This window comes from Amphibalanus amphitrite, unplaced genomic scaffold (assembly GCF_019059575.1).
Source record: "Amphibalanus amphitrite isolate SeventyFive unplaced genomic scaffold, NRLGWU_Aamphi_draft 000703F_arrow, whole genome shotgun sequence".
Taxonomy (NCBI): Eukaryota; Metazoa; Arthropoda; class Thecostraca; order Balanomorpha; family Balanidae; genus Amphibalanus; species Amphibalanus amphitrite.
The window spans coordinates 109,493-134,990 of NW_024882197.1; the positions used below are offsets into that span (position 1 = coordinate 109,493).

General features: G+C 49.8%; 1 protein-coding gene across 6 annotated transcripts in view; it reads right to left on the minus strand.

Moving 5' to 3' along the window:
- Nucleotides 1-23,635, minus strand: part of LOC122364852 — a 47,868-nt gene extending 24,233 nt beyond the window's left edge. For 2 of the 6 annotated variants that reach the window (XM_043335624.1, XM_043335628.1), the window contains exons 1-6: nucleotides 23,399-23,508; nucleotides 22,796-22,916; nucleotides 19,495-21,230; nucleotides 19,042-19,135; nucleotides 17,271-17,381; nucleotides 16,871-16,984 (exon numbers count right to left, since the gene is read on the minus strand). The gene's annotated coding sequence lies outside the window, so the exon portion shown is untranslated. Of the gene's footprint in view, nucleotides 1-16,870; nucleotides 16,985-17,270; nucleotides 17,679-19,041; nucleotides 19,136-19,494; nucleotides 21,231-22,795; nucleotides 22,917-23,398 lie in introns of all 6 variants that reach the window. The other 4 variants (XM_043335625.1, XM_043335629.1, XM_043335626.1 and 1 more) reach the window with 4 other exon arrangements.
- Nucleotides 23,636-25,498: the final 1,863 nt, after the last annotated feature.

Below are 25,498 nucleotides of genomic sequence, written 5' to 3' on the forward strand. Positions count from 1 at the left end.
AGTCATGTGAGGCAAGGAAGAATGCCCGGCACATGCATCAACATTTGTAGATTTCGCATGTTTGAGCTACGCAGCCGATGTGGTGAAACCTGTTTCCTAAGCCACTGGATTCATAAAATGCCTAACGCTTTTATCGGGCCTTTACAAGCACTATTTTGTATAAAAAAAAGCGATCGCGACCGGCGTAACGTCGAAATGGCAGCAGCTCTCTCAGCTCAGAATACTGATATATCACGACACACTTCTCAGGTCTCCAGCATGCAGCAATGCATCTCGCGCCTTGGGAACCCAGTGGTTTTATCGCGCATATCATGGTCTCTGTGTATGGTTCATTAAGCCCATGGGCCGTATTCATTCACCGATCGAGCATCAGTAGTAAACCCTGGCCAAATCTGCATGAGAACGCATGTCTCTCCCAGCCACCAATCAGATTATCTAACACCTGTGCGCGTATAGTTTCCAATCGATGACATATGCGCCGCATACGTGCTATTCGTATGTGCCTTTGGGCTCTTACGTTGGCCACCAGAGCACACTGGGCCGGGGGTCCGGAAAAGTGCTAGAAATTATTTGTGATTGAGTCGTTGATCTCAGTGACAAGCAAACATGCTAAAAACGAAGTGGGGCTGCTTAACCCTCGCCGGACCTAATGTCGGACCCCCCACCCCCTCGGCCGGCCGAGGGGGGAGGGTTCGTGCGACCCCTTTTGCCGTTCCGCCCCTAATGGAGCTAGAGCCTCGCGGAAAAAAACAAGCGTGTGCGCCGTTTCAAGGCGGAACGATTGATACCCGATTTTAAGGTCCCAGGTCAACCGGTAACCTCTGAGGTGAAGTCAAAAAGCCCAAGGTAGGGTTTGGTTTTTGGCAAATAATTTCGCAAAAAAATGGCCGCAGAGCAGCGATTTTGGCACCATCGCGTTCGCCTGGCTCAGGCGCGTCGAATGGTATGCTTTTTGTTCGGGTGAGGTCAACTTAAGGTATTCACCTCGAGTCAAGGTCAGTTTAGAGCCCATCAGGCCACGAACTTAATCGAAGGAGGTCGTATCGCATATCATTCGATTCGGGAGGTCTTCCCGAGTCCATTGGTGGCTTTCCCGAGTCGCTGGCTCAATTTGATCGTGAGTTATTGACGAGAAACTCCTATGACCGGTGTGACGTCATAAATGACGTCACGGAAGGTCAACAATGCAAAAGTAAAGCATTGGATCTTGCAAGGAGTGCACGAAATCATGATTCCGTGTGCTTGAGATAGTTTGAAATCATTTCCATGCGCAAAAACAACAGTTTCCTTATTTCCCATTCACTTTTAAGGGTGAGGTCACGTGACCTCGAAGAGTAGCAGGCATTAGCAAAAATTGCGAGTAGGGCATGACAGAAAGATGATTGGTGGTTTGTATGGCATGGCCATTTTAAGCGGCTCGAAATAACATTTCTCAAAAAGTCTAACTAAAGAGCAAGTTGTTGTTGATTATCACTGACTTGTGTTTAGGGGTTAATAATGACTGAATTTTTGAGTTTGGCCCAGAAATGTTGACAGCATTGTGTGCGTTGATCAATTCGGAGCTCAGGGACATATATTTTATTTAGATTATAAGCGTTTGTTTTTCACAACTTCCAGCGTTTTAAAGAGCGCCTGGCCTTCAGTAGAGCTTCGAGGTGACAATTGTCCCTACATCATGTGGTTTACTGGCGCATATCTCGAAAAGTAGCAGGGAAAAGCAGCAAAGCACCTATGGAACAAAAGATGAGTAATCAGAGGCTAGTATGAAATGTTCATTTTTAGCCGCTCGAAATAACGTTTTTATAAAAGTCTAATTAAAAAATTGGATATGATTTTAAATTACGTCTTGCAGCTGCTTGCAAACAGCTAGCTTATCTTGCAGAAAAGCGATGCAATATGTCAGAATGATGTTGGCACAGTGGACAACAGTGCCCTGAACTAGTCTGACAGGAAATTTCGTTCAAAACGATGATTGGTCAACTAATAAATTACCACTAAAGTTCATCATTAAAATCGGTAAATGTGGTGGCCTATAGAGAGTCTAAATTGTCTTGTGTTTGGTGACAACTGACGACCTCAATTTTGACCTTAGGGCAAAACTAGCATCGGAATCGTATTCTTCGATCAATTTGGGATTAAATGATACCTATTTTGTTCATATTGCGGTCAGTCAGTTTGGGGGAATTTCTAGCGCTTTTTCAGGCTGCCGGCCTACAGTGCAGAGGTCACGGGCACTGCTCGTCCCGACTGGACGCGTTCGTTGTCTGGCGGGGGCTGTCGCTGCCCGCCGTAAGTCCCTTGTTGACCTTGACCCCAAATCGCCGGTCATTGGGAGCCGGTGTGATCTGTAGTGTCTTTGGGGCTCCCATCGCACAGATTCAACCGCATGTGTCGTAGCTCATAAAGATATAAATACAGCCAAAGAGGTGTATGTTCAATGTTCATGTGTTACACGCTATATGTAGGTAAGAGAAGAGGAGGGCCTAAGGACCACCTCGGTTTTTCTCAAAGTCAGGTCAAGGTCATAGACCTTAGATGACCTCGGTCGACCTTTTTTAGGCTTGCAACTTATAAGGGTAGTTTCTGGAGCCGACTTCGAATTTAGCACGTTTGAACATTTGAAAATTAAAATTCAGGAGCCAACATGCGGCGATGCTCCAAGGAGAAACGCTCACTTTTGGAGCTGTCACGGCATTCCTATCTTGACGATGTTTTATATGATATGTTAGTACCGTACCAGTGTACCGTTCAAAGAAGTATTTCCATCCCCCCCCCCATCCCCCTCAGCCGTGCCGCAGTCGCCACCGCTTTGACTGTGCGACAATCCCGCCCAGTCCCGGCCCGGCCCGGCCCAGCCTGTCTGGACTGCCCAGTGCCAGCGGCTATCCTGGAAAGACCCACAGTTTGGGACGGCCTGACCCCGTGCAATGTTGCAGCTGGCCCCGTGCTGGGTTAGTTTCAGGGTGGGGCCAGTTGCGTTAGCTTCCATTTGAGCTAATAGACTATTGACACGTTTCTGCTCCAAAGTTTGAATGTCGGACATAGGTTTAACTGGGCTTTTAGCTGTAAGAAGGCAAAGCACATTCAAACATCTATCAAGTTAAAATGTTTCACGTAAAAAAAAAATAGAGCATCCGCCGTAAGCAATTTAGATTAACTGAGGCATAGACCCCTTTAAACAGGCATAGGCATAAACAGGCATAGGCATAGACCCCTTTAGACCCCTTGTTTAAAGGGGTCTATGACTGAGGCATGCTCTCAACCTTCACCGAAGAAAATGCTCATTCAGCGTCATAAGGCAACCTAGTTTAAGTTGTCCCTATGCTCATATTTATGCTCACTACTTCGTTGCGTTGCCAATGCATGACATGGACCGGTAGGTATTTGTGTAAATTTTCCTGCGTCTATACGAACAGCAATGAAACGTGTCAAACAATAGTTTGGGTTTGGAAAACTATCCCGTACCATGCTCAAGAGTTGTGCAAGCCAGCCAAGCTATCCTTAGCAACCAATGTATGATGAAAAAATAGCTGGACAGCAGCTAAGGCGTTATTGCGACGTCTTATATGCATAAGCAAACTGTCGGTGCTATTGCACAGGAAGAGCACAATCATGCCAACACAGCTTATCTTTGAAGCAATGAGACAAGTCGAAGCACTTATCTGTGAAGCAGGTCTCTTCGGTTGACGTCCTAAATCGCATGCATAATCTAGCTAAAACTGATCCAGTGATCCTCTTTGCATCATTGAACAATGGCAAAGGGGATTTTTTCTATCGAACACACAAGGAGTGGGGATACATGTGATTCATGCATATCATCTGGACATCTACGCACGCATCAAAACAGATCGTCTTGGACTTCGCAACGACCTCATTGTTCACTGGTCACAATGCAGGACACGCGGCCTTCTGGACAGGCCTTGGATGACAGACTGACATCTCCTGGGTTTACGTACCGAGTGACCTTCGTGAGTTGAGATCCACTCTCCATGTCGTACGCGATATACAGTACATACATTGTCTGAGTGAGACTGCGTTTTTGTTCCTCGGTGGTTCTGGCAATGCTGTTTTGCCGCGCACAAAGCCGGTAAACAGAAATATGTTGTAATCACACGAGATGGTAATCACAGAATCAGGTTTCGCCCACTTCAGAGGCACAGGTTGCAATCAATGATTTTCCAATGCGTACCGTCCCGTGTTAGTTGTGGTTTTTCATGTTCGCCTCAAGATTCAATCGTCTCCCAACTCATCTTCTTGGGTCGCATACGATAGGACAAAAGCGCGGTTGGAAGATGGAAGACGAAAAAGGCTCTTATCGCCGGAGTCGTAGAAAGCGAATAGTTCATAGCTCCGTCAAAGTTCTTGTGCTAAGCCTAAGGATCGTTTAAGGTCAACAGTTTGGCCACCAAAGCAAAAATTGTTATCATTTACTTATTTTTGGAAAAGGATGAAGTGTCCTATAATATTTCTCTCCCAAGGCACACGTTAAATATGAAAACAAGGTCATGTTAACCCGCACCCTGCTGGGGGGGGGGGGGTGTTTGAACACCCCCTTGTGGTTTTTCGCGAATATCTCAAAAACCGTTACTGTTAAAAAAAAATATGTTTTGGGTACACCTTATCATACATCAATTCTACACATGTTGTGAAAATTTCAGACCAAGGTCATTCAAGGTCAGGTCACCAGGTCACTTGAAGTGACCTCACCTCATAAAAAGTTTCAATGTCTGTCATAGCTACACCGAGTGACCGATCGCTTTGAAACTTTCAGCGATTGCTAAGAGCAACAGCACGTACAAAATGTATAGGTATCTCAGAATTTTGATATCGGTGACCTAAGGTCAGGTCAATTTTGCGACCTCCCCATTTTAAGTCAATGGGAGAAAATTGAAATGCGTCTCTTTTGGACGAAAGACATTATAAACACTCCCAAACACTGAATTACAAGTGGTTTAGACACACTGGACATGAAAATGGTGTCTGTGACCCCTGTTTATGCCCTGAGGTCATCTTAGGTCACGAATGGTATCTAACAGTTTTTCGCAAATAACTTTTGATAGAGGCATGCTAGAGCGATGAAAACGCATTAGATGTGTTCAGCTCGACGATACGGGTCGACTGATATGCAACATGACCCTTTCAGGTCAGGTCATGTCCTTGACCTGAGGTCCAATTTTCAAGTTGACCTTTCAAAGTCAAGTTATAGTTCATTCGATGCGTCTTGACGAGAGGAACACGATGCCGGTAAAAGTAAGCTCGTGCAATGCTTGGGTCAAAAGTTATTACAGAAAAACTGTTTCCGAAAAAAAATTGGTTATTTTTGCAGTTTTTGCCCCCTGCAGGCAAAACGGCTATCGAATGCGCTTTCCGCGGCGCTGTAGCTCTATTGGTTCCCGAGTTATGCGTTGGCATCTTGGAAATTGTCGACATTCGACCTGGAAATCGGCGAAATTTTGCCTTCAATGACCTCTGGTGACCTGACCTTTGACCTGACCAAAAATTGACCAAAGTAATTTCCTCATTATTTTTTACGCTCTTTCGAACACCGCCTTCCGCGTATCGCTACGTGGCCCAGGAGCCGAGTTAGAAGGGTGGTGTTCAGACACCCCCCCCCCCCCAGCAGGACGTGGAAATCCAGGACCCCCAGCCGGGCGCGGGTTAATAAAAGACTATTCCTTACTGCATATTATCATTCCTTAACTCACCTGAGGTTATTTTGATGTAATGAGTATAAGCCTGTGGCTTCACATTCTCTGGAAAGTAGTAAAATGGACACACTTTAGGGAAAAGTTCAGAAAATTCAGCTCTGATACACTTGCTTTCACGACCTCCTTGCTATCCTATTTCACTTAGAACTAAGCTGACTTGTATTTTTTTCTGGAGACGTGTGACCCCATTCTTCTTGTTTGTCAATTACTTGACACAATGTAATATCTGACACAATGTAATATCCAAAACAACGCGGCTAAGAGAGAGCACAAGTTCTTTTTTACATATCTCACAGGATAAGCAACTTCTCGAAAAGACTGAGTGCCTGTATGCCTTTATGCCTTTACGTGAGTAAAATTCAAGCTAGTGACCCAAACATACATATTACTTTCTAGCACAGTTTCATATAGCCTCTGACTGCGATTGATTGTTGTCATGCTGGCGATACGATCCCACCAAACTTCCGAGGACCTTCACTTTAGCGCTGGTCCACCCGCCCGACCATTTTGTAACTCCGTAACCCTGCCTGGCGCAATGATAAGTCTGCCCTGCCTGTCACGAGTTGAAATGGAGAATGTCTGGAAGCATGCTCCGAGTTTTGCAACTCGGGCGGCGGTTCCAAAGCGGCGCATTGCTGCGACCAAGGACGCCGCGCATATCATTGAAGGCCCATGGCGTGCTGTCGATTAGGATCGCAGGGGGTCGCCGACTGTGGAGTCGGAGCGCTCTACTCTGCAGACTGGGTGGAGGATATAGTCGGCGATCTTAGATAGCCGAGAGAGGGCGAGGGCACGGCGACATCGTCTACAAACGTTTGAGAGTGAATGTGATTCGGCAGACGATAAACAACGGATAAAATGATGACGTTGATTAATTTCTATCGGTAGCAATCAATGCATGAATAGCGAGCATAGCCCATCGTTGTTTCATTGCAAAACAGTATGCAACAAGAGGTAGTGAAGGGCATTCCAATTTCAACTGGTTTGACAATATCACTTGAGCTGCCAGCTGGTGCAGTTAGGTACATTCGAAAGTAAGAAATGGGCGGTCATCCACTACCATAGAACGTGTGGAATTAAATTAAAGATGAGAAGATTTGCTTGGAATGTCATAAAAATATGTCAGCGTCCGTCCATGTTATAGCATCTATACATTATTGTTGATTTTAGTTTGAGTGATAAGCTGAGGCCCTCCCGAGTCCCGAATATGCACACATTTACACGACATAAATCTTCACGAATGCTAGATTTCAGTGTGCAACACAGCACTGCTTGATTTTAAATTTATGAAAATCAGACAGCACTGAGCACGCTGATGTGCCCTTTTTTGTTACCAGGCTCTGGTTGCCTGTTTATTACAAATGTACGACCTGACTTTTTTTGTTTTTTTGGGTTAGGCCCTTTCGGTCCAATTAGACCATTTCAGAGCCGGGAGGATGATAGGATGTAGGGGGAGACATTGGTCTGGGCAGGCACCCTAGTGAGTCGCCGGGGCTGAGCCCGTGGCCATAGGACAGGCCACCCAGCCCCAAGGCACTCACTGCACCCGGCTACGGGGTGCGCTCCCTCGGGAGCAGCGGTGCCGCTCCAAGGGAGCAGCCCGCATGAGATAAAGTTGCCTGTCCAGCCCGGAGGGGGTAGCGGCGTGGAGGAGAAGGATTTCAGTTTCCTGAGGATAGAAGCACGGAACGGTGAAGACCTGACTGACTCGGGTTCGGTTATACCGTGAACGGCAATAGGCACGGCAGTGACATGTCGGTGGCGCCCCCTCGGTAACGTGGCGCCACCTGGAACGGAGCCAGTCGCTGAACTACTGCGTCCCAGGACCACCGAAATTGCAGATCCAACATACGCAGATGTCTGCAACGCAGGCAATGCAGATGCCTGCTGCCAGCTATGACCAATGACCACCCTAGTCAAGCATTCTTCTTTATGGCTGTTTGAAAACGATGCTTACGTACACATTAACTATGATACTATGACTATGAGTAGTAACTGACGATGATTGATCAATACACCTGGGTTATGTCTAGTCTATGTCTCTGGACCAGTTATAGCAAAGGTGTTTTCCAGTGGTCCCAGCGGCCATAGGTGTTTTCCAGTGTGAGTGCGTTTAGCCAGTCTCCAGCCATACCAGACAAGGCTTGAGTGGGATAACACCCCAGAAATATGGCAAACTGTGCCCGGGCCAAGTTTGCAGCAGACTGATGTTGTCGGTGACGCCAGCTGCAAACCTTCGGCCGTTTGGTCTGCCGGGGTCCCCTCAAAGTCTAATATTGCCTTTCACCATTTCACGGAGCTTTAATTCGGATACACCGTTGCAAATAAGAATCTTATAAATACCTACTTCAAAAAGCAGTTAAAAGGAAAGTATATAGCTATGAAAAATACCAGTGGTTCAAGACTACATTCTACACCTTTCCCTCCCATACACTTTTTTACACCTATGCAATATCGCCGCCATCCTCCCGTCCCTTTCCATTCCGCGGGCAGTGTTTCTGCAGTGTCGCAGCAGGGCACGTGCTCGACATGTCTTGGCCGCGGTGCCGGACCAGATTGAATTCCGCTGCTGCAGCGAGGAGCGCTGGGGAGACGGACCGGGAAATATGTGTCAGTCCTCGGGGACGTGGGTGTGCCGATAGCAGGCAGTCCACGTCCCGCGTCCATCCAGTGGCGAAATGGCTCTGCAGCAACACAGCTGGCCGGGGTGTATGTACGGAGAGACAGAGGAAAACATTCGCCCATCGATGTTTTGCGAGGATGCGAAGTTATGTGTATGTTATGTAAAGGATAATCATTTTGCAAAACCGCGATCTATTTTTCAATGGAAGGTTTTTGTTTAGTGCTTATTTGATAGCTTAGCTGCTACCAACTAAGATACCAACTCACATACAGCTACCAACTGTATGTGATATGGTACATTACCTAGTACCTACTGTTATGTGCGGACTTGTGGGTTTGATTTCGGCCACTCTAATCGCCCGAGGCACGGCCGGCCACCGGGGCTGACCGGTCGTCCCCTCCTGAGCCAATACAGTTGACCGACACGAGAGCTAGTGTGTGGACCGGGAGCCGGGGCGAATCGAACATGGCGCGGTCGGTAGGACCCGAACCTACGCTCCCGCGAATTCGCCACGACCATGAGCGACCGCGGAGTGACGAGCTCACGCCCCCGCGCGCGGAGCGTGGCCGCAGCCGTGGCCCTGGAACCAGAAGCGCCGACAGCGCCACCTATGGTAATCAGGCTCGAAGAACCAGCGCCACCTCTCGGCGACGCCAGCAGTTCTGGAGCTCTGGCGGCAATCGGGTGGCCGGCATCAGCGGAGACGGAGATCTGGTCAGTGGAAGCGAGGAGGATGAAGAGGCAGACTCAACAGCAGCGTCGCTGTTGAACGTATACGTTTCAGATGTGCGACTGAAGAACAGCAGCGTGAAGCGCTCCCCACGCATAGAACTGGAGACCATGTATCGGGGTCGGCGACCGATTCCAACCACCTGGACCCCTGATACCGGTGCAGAGGTCTCGGTCATATCACGAGATCAAGCCAGGCTTCTGGGCGTCGAGCTGGACGATCTGCGCCCGTCGAAGACGACACTGTGGACCGCTGATGGACGGAAAATGCACTGCATGGGGACATGTAACCTGACGCTGCTTCTTGGAGACGTCAGCCACTCAGCCGAGATATCTGTCATGGAGTCACTTCACACGCCTCTCCTGTCGTGGCACGACTGCGTGAAGCTCGGCATCTTGCCGCCTGGTTTCCCTCGGCAGATCAGACGTCTGGAGAGCCACCACTCGTCTGGAGGACCGGACAGTGAGCCGGCAGGCGCGCGCAGTCGGAGCTCGCCAGCTGCTGCGCCGCCCACGCGCGCTGCCAGACCCCGCTCAGCCAGCCCAGCAACCACGAGGGAGCCACCGGCATGGATCAGCAAGATGAAGAGATGTCACACTGGCATACCGCCGGATGAACACCGTCAACAACACTTCGCAGCTCTGAAGGCAGAATTCCCGAAGGTGTTTGACATCGAATCAGGACTACGGGAGATGGTCGGCGAGCCAATGTCCATTGAGCTCACGGATGACGCGACGCCGTACGCTCAGACGAGCGCGCGCAACATCCCATTCAACTGGAGAGACGACGTGCGCCGACAGCTGGACGAACTTCTTCAACATGACGTCATCGAAGCAGTCGAACATCCGACAGAGTGGTGTCACCCACTGTGCCCTGTGGCCAAGACAGACCCTGACGGCAAGTCCGTCGGATGCCGCATCACAGTGGACTTCACGAAACTCAACCGATTCGTGAAGCGGCCAGTGCACCCTGGTCGCACACCACAAGACGCCGTGTCATCGATCGCCACTGGTGCCAACTTCTTCACGAAACTGGACTGCAAAGCCGGATACCACCAGATGGCGCTGAGGGAACAAGACCGTGATCTCACCTGCTTCATCACGCCGTGGGGCAGGTACAGATACAAGCGCATGCCGATGGGCATCACCCACTCGGGAGACGTTTACAACCGGCGCGGTGACCAAGCGCTGGGGGACATCCCGAATACAGTGAAAGTGGTAGACGACATGCTAGCGTGGGATGACGACTACTCCACCCACCTGCTACACGTCTGGAAGCTGCTGAAGAGGTGTGACGAGTACAACATCACCTTAAACCCAGCGAAGTGTCAATTCGCCATGAAGACAGTCGACTTCTGTGGCTACAGAGTCAGCTCAGATGGGTACACCGTGGATGAAAAGAAGGTGCAAGCTGTGAAGCACTTCCCGCAGCCGAACAACATAACAGACCTAAGAGCCTTCCTAGGCTTGGTAAACCAACTTGGTGCCTTCTCAGATGAGATCGCGTCGGCCGCTGAGCCACTGCGCCAACTGCTGAAACCTCGCAACGCATGGCTGTGGACACCAACGCACACCGCAGCGTTCGAGAAGGTGAAGACGGCACTGGTGTCGCCACCCATTCTCGACTTCTACAATCCCACGCGCAGAACTGTTCTGGAGACTGACGCATCACGTCTCGGAGGCCTGGGATTCTGCCTCAGACAACAAGACGAGAACGGCAACTGGCGACTGATACAGTGCGGCTCTCGATTTCTAACTGATGTCGAGACCCGCTACGCCGTGATTGAACTCGAACTACTGGCCCTCGTGTGGGCATGCTATAAAGCTGACACATACCTCAGGGGTATGCAGACGTTTGAAGTGGTTCTGGACCACCGGCCCCTGATTCCGGTTTTGAACAAGAAAACACTGGCAGAAATCGACAATCCCCGCCTGCGGCGACTGCGCGAAAAGCTCATCGCGTACAACTTCGTCACCAGCTGGAGGCAGGGAAAGCTCCACTCCATCCCCGATGCCCTGTCTCGGGCCCCAGTCGAGCGACCGACGGCGGAGGATGAAGCAGCTGAGCACGACATCAGCGTGAGAGTCCAGTCCGTAGTAAGCAGCCTCACCGCTTCAGACAGTGAAACGGACCCCAGCCCGTTCAAGGACGCCGCTCTAGAGGAAGTAAGAGCTGCATCTACCGGCGACCCAGAGCTGCTTGCACTGAAGCACACGATCATGCACGGCTTCCCGGACCATCGGAGAGAACTGGAGCCGATACTGCAGCCCTACTGGGGCTGTCGTGAGCGACTGACTGTCCACAACGGCCTCATCCTGTGCGGCCAGAGACTGGTGATCCCACAGCAACTCAGACGGGTGACGCTGGAGCGTCTGCACTCCAGCCATCAGGGGATCGAAAGGACCAAGCGGCGAGCAAGACAAGTGGTCTACTGGCCACAGATCGACAAACACATCAGCGACCTCGTTGGAGCCTGTTCCAGATGTCAACGTCACCTGCCGAGCCTGCAGAAGGAACCGCTGATGCTGGAGCCGCTGCCGACACGCGTCTTCCAAGCCGTGTCCGCCGACTACTTCAGCTGGGCCGGGCGGACCTACCTGGTCTATGCCGACAGACTGTCCGGTTGGCCGTCCGTGTACCACGTCAGAGGAGAAGCATCAGCCAGAGCTCTCACCAGATGTCTCCGCAAGATGTTTGCGGCCACAGGTGTGCCACAGACACTGAGAACTGACGGCGGAGGACAGTTCACAGCGCGACATACCCGCGAGTTCTTGAAGAAATGGGGAGTCATTCATCAAATCTCCACGCCACACTTCCCACAGTCGAACGGACATGCAGAAGCCGCCGTCAAGAACGTCAAGCGGCTCATCAAGAAAACGACGCAGCACGGTGATCTCGACACCGACGAGTTCGTCCACGCTCTGCTCGAGCTTCGGAATACGCCGCGCGCGGACGGACGCTCTCCAGCGCAGGTGTTATTTGGCCACCCGCTGAGGTCGGCAGTTCCGGCCCACCACCGCGCGTTTGCGGCGCAGTGGCAAGAGGCTGCGGACACCTGTGATGCCAGAACTCGACAGCAGAGAAGCCAAACCGAAGAGCGATACAACATGACTGCGCGAGCACACCCAACACTCCGAGTGGGACAAAAGGTCATAGTGCAAGACCCTATCACGAAGGTATGGGACCGTACCGGCACCGTGACCGGCGTGGGGAGCAGGCGCGACTTCAACATCAGACTGCCCAGCGGGCGACTCATGTGGCGGAATCGGCGATACCTGCGACCCCAGAGCGTGGCCGCCTCCCAGTCTCCGCCACCGCAGCCCCAGTCTCCACCACCGCAGCAGCGCCGGCCGGACGGAGAGGCGACCGCCGGCAGCCCGCGGCCTGCGCCTCCGCTGCCGCCTGTCGACGGCGTCGGAGAGCCCCCAGCACCGCTCACCGACGCACCCGCGGCACCAGCGGACGCACCGGAGCCGCGACGCAGCAACCGGCAGCGCCAGCGCACAAAACATCTATCTGTGAGCTGGGGCACTAAGTCATACCAGACGATACCGTGATACCGCATCGCTTACTGTCCGACATATGTCATCCCACACCCTGCGTGGTGCCGGGAGACATCGTCCTCCGCCTCTGGAAGTTTTTTTGTTTTTTTGTTTCTGTTAATGGCGTTATGTGCCTGCTATGTCGTTAGACGTTACTCACTTTGTACCTCTGTGTTTACGTCTTGCGGGGGAGGTGATGGGGTAGTTATCTGGGGGGAGGTGTTATGTGCGGACTTGTGGGTTTGATTTCGGCCACTCTAATCGCCCGAGGCACGGCCGGCCACCGGGGCTGACCGGTCGTCCCCTCCTCAGCCAATACAGTTGACCGACACGAGAGCTAGTGTGTGGACCGGGAGCCGGGGCGAATCGAACACCTACTACCTGATACCTTCCAGTCCACGACAAATGAAGCAAACCATCTCCCTCGAAGTGAAGCCAAGGCAAAGGGAACAGAATGTTAATTATTTCATTCATGCATTGTCCAACTGGAACCTTTAATGTGAACCTGTTTGAAATGCCTTCATGACCTCAACCAACCTAATAGAACTGGAACATCATCTACAAAGTCTTCACCGAAAAAGAAGCCGTCTGACTATTCGCATATTGTACTGGAAAAGAACTAGAAGTACCTAACTACGTCCCGGTCCCAGCGATGAGTGGACTGACGGCCTCCGTCAAATCCGCTGCGTTCTACTGCCCCTTCAACACCTGACAGGCCATCGAAAGCAGGTTTTACTCGCAGGTATGTCGCGTATGTAAGTACATACCCAGCAGAGTGATATTTGAGGGTATCTACTATTACGAAACCTGCATCCCAAAAGATATCTTGTCTTGTCTATGATCGAGTCTACTAACACTAAACCCACCAACACAGCTGCGGTGGTTCATTATTAATTTATGCAAGATCAATGCATTCCACTTCCTTGGCTATGTGCCATTAAAGAGTAATTTTGTTGATGATATGATAAATAATCTAGATCCAATCAACTCTTGACATGCTATGGAGACAAAATGGGTCATAAGGCGTTTAGAAGGGTGTGGATGAAACAGATAATGAACTGAGAAAATCAGACAGAAATCCATTTAAATTATTTTATGTACTTGGTAATCCTGATAGATTAAATGTACGAAATACATACATACTTTGGTCGGCCTTTGACAGTCCTCAGGAACCCTAACATCATCAGTGATTAAATCAGGCAGAAATCCCTTTAGATTATTTTATACACTTGGTAGATTGATGTTCCACCACTGCCTACCTATCGGGCTCCCATGGCTCAGCACTGGCTGCTGCCAGTGGCAGCACTGGCACTGGCAGGCAGTGCTGAGCAGTGCTGACGGCAGGCAACACTGGCAGCAGCCAGTGCTGAGCCATAGGAGCCCGATGGGTAGGGAGTGGTGGAACATCAATCTGCCCCCGAGTGTACCAGTGGCGGCCTGAGGGACCATTGGCGTGGCTCGGTGACCTGTCCTGAGCGGTGACGGTTTATTAAAGAAAACATGGGCATACCTACTTTGGAATGGAGATTGTGAAATTCCCCAGTTTCATTTTATAAATGTGCCGTTTTGTATACAAACTTATTACTACATCTGAGACATTCTTAGGATAAGGGCGTGATTGAAGAGAAGGGCAAGGAACTACTAAAGCCTTGATTTGACGTTCATTGAATTTGTTTTGACTGGCCTTAACTTTGATTAGCCGGGCACCACTGCTGACTGCTTAGTGCTCGCGGCGCGATGAGCTAACGCGTCGTCTCGCTGAAAGATATACGAGTTGGTATTATAAAGTCTGGCATTTATTAGAGCATTCTGACCGACGCTGGCGAATCCTGTCCCTTCCCCTTCATGTCCGACGTTGCAAGCTTATTCAGCACTTCCTCCACGCGGTATCTGGTTATTACTTGCCTGTCACGGTGTGACCTAGGATATGGCGTACTACTCTCGTGAGAGGGGGGCCGGGGGGGGGAACTCGGGCTGGTCTTGTAAGTCCATCGCTAGGTACCTCCTCCTAATCTTAACGTGACACTGGTTGGCCGGGACGTCTCTAAGACCGTTATCTCGTCTGCCCTACGGGCCACTGTCGTGTCATCTAAACAAATTGTGCTAACTATGCATCGTGGTTTTGGTGAACAACTCCACTATTTTATGGCACACGCGGTTGGTAGCGTGCCGGTGGGCGTTGAGTTAGGCCCAAACCATACTCGTAGTCCGAGTGATACTCAACTAATGTACCGATTGAACTAAACTGCGATCAACCTTCGTCCTCCTCCTCCGATCAAGCTCATCATCAAGAAGCTGATTCATTCTTTCCTTCATAAACTGCATGCTACTAGGTCGTTCAATAAGTAAGGTAAAATCGCATTTATTTCAGTCCACCTTTGGTGTAACGACATGAAACTTGCAACAAATGTTAACTGAAATTTTGTCTACAAAATGGCTATAAGCATTTGGTAGCAGGTCTCGTCGGTCAACCACCCCAGCCTTCAGAACTCGCAACTACTTCCAATCACCGTTCAGGCGCACGTGCTTATCTCAGCACTTCACCAGGCACTGAGAACCCGCTCGGAAAACTCCTTATTGATGTTTTTCTTTACCATGTGTTTTTATTCTCTTGATTGCCTCATCCGTAAGAAAGTTATTCCCAGAAACAGAATGCTTCCGGCGATCCGAACAGATTGAAGTTGGACGGCGCCAGATCAGGGCTATACTCCAGCATTCCTGTACTGACAGAGCAAAGCCACCCCCGCACTGATGCCTAGTCGGGAATACTTATGTTTTTGAATGAACTCTTTTGGTATCCATCTCAGGTAGACCTTGAAAATATTTAACGTATCTGATGATGCCTGCAGCCGATTCGACATAACACACTCCGTAAATGAAGTCAGTCGACAGTCACGCAGATGCTTTGGGTCTCCATCATCACCTCCCTGACCTCACGGATTGTGCCAGATCCAGAGGGTCCTGCAAGCATAGGTATGCCTGCCGTAGTCTCTTACACTGCCGTATCACTACCCACTGCCCACCACTAAGCATTGTTAATGGCCATATTACGTCATCAGGGTACAATTTGCTGCCGACGCCGGTTTCGGGATGCATTCGAGGCCCACCTGACAAAACGGCACTTCCCAAACGGAACGGTGCTGCATCAATGTTTTCATACCGACCGTGTTCGGACAACTTTTCAAACTCCTAAAAACGGTTGGATACGTTGGGTAGCAAATTTTTCGTAGATTCAGATGACATATTTTATTTTGTTTAACTTGTTATGGTTAATGAGCTATAGCACATTTTACCTTACTTATTGAACGTCCTAGTACAAAACGTCACCATTTGCGCGCGAATACTGAACGGGATTAACAAGAAGTTCATCTGTCCCTCAAACATCAGAGCTATATAACAATGTCCCAATGCAGCACAATTCAACCAAACCTCCATCCGTTGATCCTATCCTGACTAAGGGGTGGGCCTTATGCCAAGCATCTTTGCCTGGTCGAAACCTAACTCGAGCAAGCCAGAGGCCAGCAGCGTGAATAGAATTCGGGATAGAATAGATAGAACACACCCTCCGCGAGCAGACGCCGAGCCCCTGGTACAGCCCTCGCAGTCGCAGCAGTAAGTGGTTGGTCAGGCGATGTGTTTTGGGAGTGGCATCTTTGGATGACACAGGTACTCCAGTAAAATGACTCAATGCAAAATAAGAAGGGGTTCCGTGTGAGCACTTCGGCAAAATTTGTTGAAGCAGCTTGTAGATGCATTCATGAATATTGATCAATTATTGTGTTGGCAACCAACCACTACATGCTGTGAGGAGCGTACATTCCACGCCGTGGTTAAACACTTCCCTGACGCGGATACGCGCTTTCGCCCTTAAAGATTAGATTAAAGGCTCAACTAATCAGATTCTAATCAGATTATCGTGGTACATGCTTCCCACTACGGTCGCCAATGTTTAAAAACACCCACACTATTGAACCATCGCACACACACACACAAAACATTGCGCTCCCAGAGCCAGCATCGTCCATCACTTCTAATGACGGTTGCCGATCAAACTTTGCTGTAACGCTCCACCACCGCCGACCCGGCAGTAGCACCACAGCACTACAAACTACTGTACTATAGTACATAACAATCTACGGCACTACAGCACTACAAACTACAGCAATTCATCACTATAGAGCTGCTTACTACAACACTACAAGCTCAGCAGTACAGCACTACAGCACGACAGCACTACACTCTGGCAACGAATACTCAGTCACTGTACCTAAAGCATCACTCGGGTGCCCAAGGGTGATGTCTCAGGCCACCACATTCGTTTTGGCGAAGGCACAGGCGAGGTATGTGCGCATGGACAGGTAGCAATCCAAATCAGGATACCCTGTAAAACAGGCGAGCGTTAGCTGAAACGTCACAGAGCCAGGGCTAGCGATGTGATTGTCGCTGGGTCATTCGCGCCGCCGCCGCTTACCTGTCTCAATTAACGCTTACGTATCTCGATTAGTCAGCTGTAAACGGATGTTAAAAAAATGTTATGATTACCAATTAATTTGAAAATGTTTAACGAAGTAGTTGAAAAATGTTGCAAACAAATTGCCTCATTTCGAGCAGAATTACAAAGTTGACGTCACAAGTATGCGTAATAAAAAGATCTCCTGAAAACCTACCACTTTAAGAAAGTCCAGCGATCTCACCCTCAGACGGGCGAGTGTGCGACAGATCAATCACCGGCGGCCGACGGCTCATCTGCACCACAGCGCACACTCGCCTCCGTCAACCTGCCAGCGCAGCAAATGACAAAGGTACCTACCTATTTATTTTAACTGATTTTCGATTGACGTCATGCGATTCCAAGTTTCAGACACAATTATCCGGAATAAGCCTAAGTAGTGTTTCTAAATAGTGTTTTAGAGAAAGAGAGAAAAACTGGAACAAACGAGACAGAGAACCACGCAATTGGCACAGGACAGTCTTACGGCATCAGTAAGCTGATGCCGTGGACGTAACCCACGCATGGTTGTTATTATCATAGTCCTGACGTGGCACTGGTCGTGCTGCCACGGCTGTGGGAGCATCTGAAAGGAGACGGAAGAAGAGATGACACTCATAAAGATGAGGAATGATATTTCGCACCTGTCCAATTTAACCCTCGCCGGCCGAGGGGGAGCGGGTTCTCCCCCCCCCCCCCTCCCCCCAATAGGTTTTTTCGCGATAGCTCCGAACACGCTGGCGATAGAGCTGAAACTTGGCATACCTGACCCTTGATTCAAGCCGGATCTTTTGACAACAACCGGATTTTCGGGTCAGGTCAGGTCACTGACCTATGACGTCATAAGTGAACCTCTGCAAGGTGCTCAGATGTCGCAACTTCAACACGCTTTCAGTGCCAGAGGAGCTTTCACAGGGGATGAAACTTACAGGACCTAGTATCCTCCAGAGGTCTCACAACTTCTATATCTCGGATTATTTTATAATAGTCACATGAGGTCAGATCGGTCACGTGACCTCACCATTATAAGTCAATGGGGAAAAATGAAAAACTGCTATTTTGGCGCCGGGAACGATCTCACACTATCTCAACCATCTCAACCACACGAAATCGTGATTTCAAGAACTCCCTGCAAGTTTCAAATCTTCACTTTTGTATTGTTGACCTTGCGTGACGTCATTTATGACGTCACTGGGGTCATAAGTTTTTCGTCAATAACTCCTGATCAAATTGAGCTAGCGAGCCGAGAAAGCCGCCAATGGACTCGGGAAGACCTACCGAATCGAAAGATATGCAACATGACCTCCTCCGACCAACTTTGTGACCTGGGGGGCTCTGACCTGACCGTGACCCGAGGTCAACACCTCAGGTTGAGCTCACCTAAACAAAAAGTACCTATACCATTCAACGCGCCTGAGTAAGACGAACACGATTATGCCAAAATCGCGGCTCTGCGGCCGTTTTTTGTGAGGTTATTTGCCAAAAACCGAGCCCGTACCTTGGGCCACTTGAACTGACCTCAGAGGTCACCGGTTGACATAAGACCTTAAAATCGGGTACCAATCGCTGCGTAACGTAACGGCGCACACGCTCGCTTTTTTCGCGACGCTCTAGCTCTATCAGGGGCGAAACAGCAAAGGGGGTTGTACCCACCCAACCACCCCCCCCCCCCCCCGGCCGGTGCGCGTATGTAGAAAACCAATAGGTCCAGCGAGAGTTGATAGTTATCGTGATACGCATAGACATCGATTCTCCAACAACGCAGACACCATACATGACAAAGCCTATAAAACACCCCACAGCAGCCATCGAAGTTGATATTTGCAGGATGGTTTGACGTTATAATTGACGGTATAAAACAAAGTGATCAAACAAGCAAGTTTTCTTGGAATTATGATGAGAAGAATCCGTCCATTTAGGCACTCATATTTTACTGATGAGATACTCACGGATGCTGCTGGTGGCAATCCCTGGCCGTTGCTGCTGATGCTGCCACTGCTAGTGATGGCCATGGTCATGCTGAGGACGTTGGTGATGGCGGAACTGAAAGAAGACGCTAGTTCTCAACATTTGTTTAGCCGTACTGGTGCCCAGATGGGTCACCCGAAAGATCGGTGAGATCGCAGGAAGTTTTTTTTTGTCAATAGGAAGCTTGCAATTGACAACAGACAATTTCAAGAGCCCAGCGGATATTCATTGTGAATTTCAGCCCTGCAGAATTGCCAATTTTTAATTTCCATCAACCTCTGTAGGAAAAATGGTTGGTTTAATCTCTACTGTATCGATATGCTACGGAAGTCTTTCGATGAGCCATCTGCTGCTTTTCTGCACCTACCTCTTTTAGTTCACGAGTCTGTGTTAATGAGTCTATGTATGTGTGAGCGAGCACGCCCTAGTCTTACCTCGTGTGTCGGTCTCGTCCACCTTCAGGTAGTAGGGCAGCAGCCGCCACCGGTCCGGCCACTGGCTGACAACAGCATCGTAGGCTGTGCGCAGCCGGTCACCGGTCAGCAGCTGCTGCGTCCGTCGGCGCCAGAGGTCAGCTGTGGCGACCACCGTCGGGCCGTCCATCTCTGGTATCTCTTCACTGAGGTTGTACTCCAGGTCACAGCTGAGGTGCTGCTCCAACATCTCCCGGCACCACTGGTAGGTGGGCGGTGGGCGGAAGTTCCACGCCCAGTGCTCTTTCTCCTTCCGGTCCACCACTCGCCACCAGTCCAATTTCGCCGGTACGGCCTCACTGGCGGCGCGTAGAAGCAGCTCGGGCCGCAGCAGCAACTCGGCCCGACCCCGCGGCGTGTCCAGCTCGGCAGTCAGGCCGGCCGGCCGCTCCGCCGGCGGCCGCCGCAGCTGCCGACCCCACCAGGCGGCCACCGCGGCCGGGCCACCCAGCAGGTACTGCAGGTCCGAACTGGTGAGCAGCTCCGTCAGTGGCTATACGTCCAACGTGACCACGTCGCCGACCGGTGACGTAATCGGTGATCCGCCCACCAGGTCCGCCGGGTCGACTACGCTCCACGCCATGAGCAGAAGGCACTGTTGGCGGTGTGTCCCTGATGTCATGTAGCGGAACCACTGCAGCAGGTGGGGCGCCGCACGAGCCAGGCTGGGAATGGTCCACTTCCACCAGCTCTCCCAGCAGGGAGCCGTGGAGCGGAACCTGATAGCGTCGTACACTGCTAGCCGGACGAGCGTCCGTCCCAGACGGAGCCGCAGCTGGCGCTCTGAGAGCGGCTCGGTCCCGCCCTCCAGCAGTATGTCTAAGGTGGGGCCCCACCGTTTCTCACAGCTGGCCATCATGAGCGGTGTGGAATGCTCCCTCATCAGTCTGAGGGAGCCGATGATGGCCTGCCGTTGAGCTTGGGTCAGTTCCCCCACCACATTAATGCCCGGATGGAAGTAACAGGGCAGCCAGCCGTCGGTGAATCGTTGCTCCAGCCAGCCCAAGATGAGATGGACGCTCTCGGTGACGCTCGACCACGGTCCACCAGGCGTGTCCTGAGCTAGCCAGAGCCCCGCCGTCTTGAGGAAGTACGACTTCAGGCCGTCGGTGGCTACCCTGCTCTCTTTCGACAATTTTCCCATCATTTCGTTCAGCATCTTTTTCATTGCCTTAACTGTGGTGATGGCAGCTCGCAGCCCAGATTGGAGGTGACGGACGGCGATCGCTTCTGCCCGGGACAGCGAGACGCGAAATTCTATAGATTCAGTTTCGCTGCCCGGCCAGCCGGTCGGCACCAGATGTACGCCGAACCGAGGGATGTCGTCCCGCGCCGCCGCCGGCGGAAAATGGGACTCCAAATGGTGATGGTCGGACCATTTCGGGTAGGGCCACCAGCCGCGTACATGCAGGCAAAATACGTAGTCTCGGCCGCCGTCTGAAGGATCATCTGGCCGCCTGACGTTGACCGCAGGGCCGGTGGGGGTGATCTCACCGGGTTTCATCACCCGGCAAAACTCAAGCATAAGCTGGCGGACCGAGTCGGCCGGCAGCGCCTCCAGCAGCTCAGCGTGACTGCACTGGCTCGTCCTGACCCAGTGCAGCGTCACGAAGCCGGTGTTGCTGGTGGGACGGGCCCAAAGCTGTGGCGCAGACTGCGGCATAATGTCGTCCGGCTTCGTCCCCGCCGTTGTCCAACTGAAGGGGCCGTCAAATTCAAACATTTAAAGACATGATGTGGAGATGAATTGTGAATTAAAATGAAATCGGACTTACTCCACAAGAGTTCGTTGGGTCGGAGCTTTCGAATTGTATTACAATTCTTCGTCAGCGAGAGTCGTATCGGATGTTAAGATCGAATCGAAGGTACAGTGCGGATCGAACAAAATATGGGTCGGACAGGAGGGTCTCTGAGGCAACTAGTTGGTCTTGAAATAAACATACAAACACTGGGAAAACACGTGAATAATAACAGGATGCACACTTACTAGAAAAAGCCTGTAAAATGGGTATAAAACACACTAGTAAAATATCTAATACAAAAATATAGGCAGGTAGGTAAAAATACAGTTAATGACATGTAAAAAATTGCATAGATTAGGTGCAAACAGTACCTAAAGCAGAGATAAAGCTTTACAAAAACACGAATAGTAAACTAGACTAAGATGTAAAATATCAAAATGATAAATTCTATAAATGAACTTTTTAACGGCAGAAACGGCGAATAATGGGAAGCCACCTGTCTTGCAGCAGGGCACCAGGTGACCCGGTCGTCTACATCGGAGAAACGGACCGAGAACTTGGAACCAGAGTCCGCGAGCACCGAGAGAGCTGGGCTGGCTCGGTCCGCTCCAGAGCCAACGCTTCAGCGTTCAGCACGCACCGGGACTGCACGCCGGCCTTCGACGACGCCAAAATCCTGAACCGTGCCTGCCACCACCAGATGAGACTCCTTCTCGAATCGGCCTACATTCGTACCGTGGGACGGCGGGAAGCCGTCCTAGTGTCACCCAATGACGCGAATGTGAACCGCAACTCTGGTGCCCTGCTGCAAGACAGGTGGCTTCCCATTATTCGCCGTTTCTGCCGTTAAAAAGTTCATTTATAGAATTTATCATTTTGATATTTTATATCTTAGTCTAGTTTACTATTCGTGTTTTTGTAAAGCTTTATCTCTGCTTTAGGTACTGTTTGCACCTAATCTATGCAATTTTTTACATGTCATTAACTGTATTTTTACCTACCTGCCTATATTTTTGTATTAGATATTTTACTAGTGTGTTTTATACCCATTTTACAGGCTTTTTCTAGTAAGTGTGCATCCTGTTATTATTCACGTGTTTTCCCAGTGTTTGTATGTTTATTTCAAGACCAACTAGTTGCCTCAGAGACCCTCCTGTCCGACCCATATTTTGTTCGATCCGCACTGTACCTTCGATTCGATCTTAACATCCGATACGACTCTCGCTGACGAAGAATTGTAATACAATTCGAAAGCTCCGACCCAACGAACTCTTGTGGAGTAAGTCCGATTTCATTTTAATTCAAAATTCAAACATGATATCGCAGTCCGACGTGCCCCCTTTACCGATGATACCGTCATCAAGCCCCTCAGCACTGCTCCCCGATCTGTTGCAGGTAACAAGTCGCAGGGGCTGACGGGGCTGGCAGTGAGGGCATCTAGCGAAGGCAGAGGCTGTCCTGACCTCCGTCAGAGCCGAAAGAAATGGTTCATCAACCAGACAGCAGATGGCGTCACAAACCTCCTCTGCGGCGATGTGCCCTTGAAGACGGGGACCGGGGTTCACCACAACATCACCGACCAGCAGCAGGGAGTCGGCGGCCAGGTTGGCCGCAGACCCGCACTTCCTCAACAGCTCCATCCTGTAACCAACAAAGATGTCAAAAAGTGTGGCAACTTCTAGTCAATATACATTATTTACACTCGCTTATTCAGTGCATGGTCATGTATGGCCTGAGGATGGCCAGCTCCAATGCTGACATTGATATAGTTACTGTCTACTGAGTCTGACCCCCAGCAAACTGAAACTGTTGCAAAGGTGAAAATAATCTATAGCACACCCAACTCAAATTGGATAAAAACTAAGCGCCAATATGTTCAGGAACATAGAAAATTGTGAAAAAGGTCATTTACCTCCAAAAAATTTGATAGCTGCCCCAAATTATACGAAAAGAGGAGCCACATCACGAGCCACACATTGTCACGATCACGAAACAATTGTCATCTCATATTGATATGATTATATTCTGATAATTTTCATTCTGTTAGTCTTCTTAGTGCTTGTGCAAGGAGCGGGTGGTATTGGGATTGCCTATTTATGGTTGACACTCGAGTCTCGACTCACCTGTTGGCTGTTACTGTTACGGTGAAAATTCTTGGAAAATCACAGGAGCCTATCTAGGATTTTTGTATTTTTTACCTCTTTCCTGACACTTTTTAAAGGGACCCTCCCACCTTAACATTAGATTTGAGTTGAGATAGCCAAAATGGGGTCCCTGGCTCACAATTACCGGTTTCGGCACTCACAACATCGAGAAATGCCTTAAATCGGAAATATTGAATTTCAAAATTGCAGCATTTTGATTCAGAGGGGCTAATGCTTAGGAATACCCCTCTGAATGTGTGACGTCAGCGCAGAAATCTAACGATTTTGAAATGTTTGACTAAAACGTTTTGTAGCACGCGGTGGTATATGCTATTTGCGCGCAACATCTGCCGCAAACGCCGCACTTCTAAAATAAAGTCGCTAGAAACAGCGGAGATCCCAAAAATGTAAATAAAAGTAAAAGTCTAATATCTTGAAAACCAGTGAATATTTTTCGGTGAAATTTTGTAGATATTCGTTTTCGCTCTTTCTGAACCGAGCGACATCACTTTCATGCCAATTCATAAACTTAGTTGAAGGTGGGAGGGTCCCTTTAAGATGCTGCATAATAGGGGACGAAAAATGGTACATACACACTTACACAGATCGCACAGATCTGCAGTTATTCGTATGCCACCGCAAAAAAAAAAAAACAAGTAGAAAACCCCCAAGGGCAAAACATGGATTAGAAACGAATACGCCAATACTTCATCCATTATAGAGTTCAGTGATCCAGTGATCCATGGGCAAAGCAAGCAAAACAAGATTTGTCACATGTGCGTCACGACTTCCAAGCTGCCAAAGTAAAATGCTTCCATACGTCCATCAATTGAGCAGCAGATTGATATTCGCGAATATCAAACTAAAAATTCGATATTCGGACGGGGAACGCAATAACTCAAGAACCAGTGAACCGATTTTGATGAAAATGCCCTCATTCGATTCCTCGTTCCTTATTGCAGGTTGACAGCGATTTCCAGGTCACTAGGTCATGACCTTCAAGGTCAAGGTCAAAGGACGGGGAACGCTCTACAGCCTAAAGTTACCGTCCGATTGGCTTGTAAATGGTCTCAATCGATTCCCCGACCACGATTCCAGCTTGACAGCGATTTCCAGGTCACTAGGTCATGACCTTCAAGGTCAAGGTCAAGGTCAAAGGACGGGGAACGCTCTACAGCCTAAAGTTACCGTCCGATTGGCTTGTAAATGGTCTCAATCGATTCCTCGACCCCGATTCCAGGTTGACAGCGATTTCCAGGTCACTAGGTCATGACCTTTAAGGTCAAGGTCAAGGTCAAAGGACGGGGAACGCTCTACAGCCTAAAGTTACCGTCCGATTGGCTTGTAAATGGTCTCAATCGATTCCTCGACCCCGATTCCCGATTGACAGCGATTTCCAGGTCACTAGGTCATGACCTTCAAGGTCAAGGTCAAGGTCAAAGGACGGGGAACGCTCTACAGCCTTAAGTTACCGTCCGATTGGCTTGTAAATGGTCTCAATCGATTCCTCGACCCCGATCCCAGCTTGACAGCGATTTCCAGGTCACTAGGTCATGACCTTCAAGGTCAAGGTCAAGGTCAAAGGACGGGGAACGCTCTACAGCCTAAAGTTACCGTCCGATTGGCTTGTAAATGGTCTCAATCGATTCCTCGACCCCGATTACAGGTTGGCAGCGATTTCCAGGTCACTAGGTCATGACCTTCAAGGTCAAGGTCAAGGTCAAAGGTCGGGGAACGCTCTACAGCCTAAAGTTACCGACCGATTGGCTTGTAAATGATCTCAATCGATTCCCCGACCCCGATTCCAGCTTGACAGCGATTTCCAGGTCACTAGGTCATGACCTTCAAGGTCAAGGTCAAGGTCAAAGGACGGGGAACGCTCTACAGCCTAAAGTTACCGTCCGATTGGCTTGTAAATGGTCTCAATCGATTCCTCGACCCCGATTACAGGTTGACAGCGATTTCCAGGTCAATAGGTCATGACTTTCAAGGTCAAGGTCAAGGTTCGCGAATATCAAACTAAAAATTTGATATTCGGACGGGGAACGCAATAACTCAAGAACCAGTGAACCGATTTTG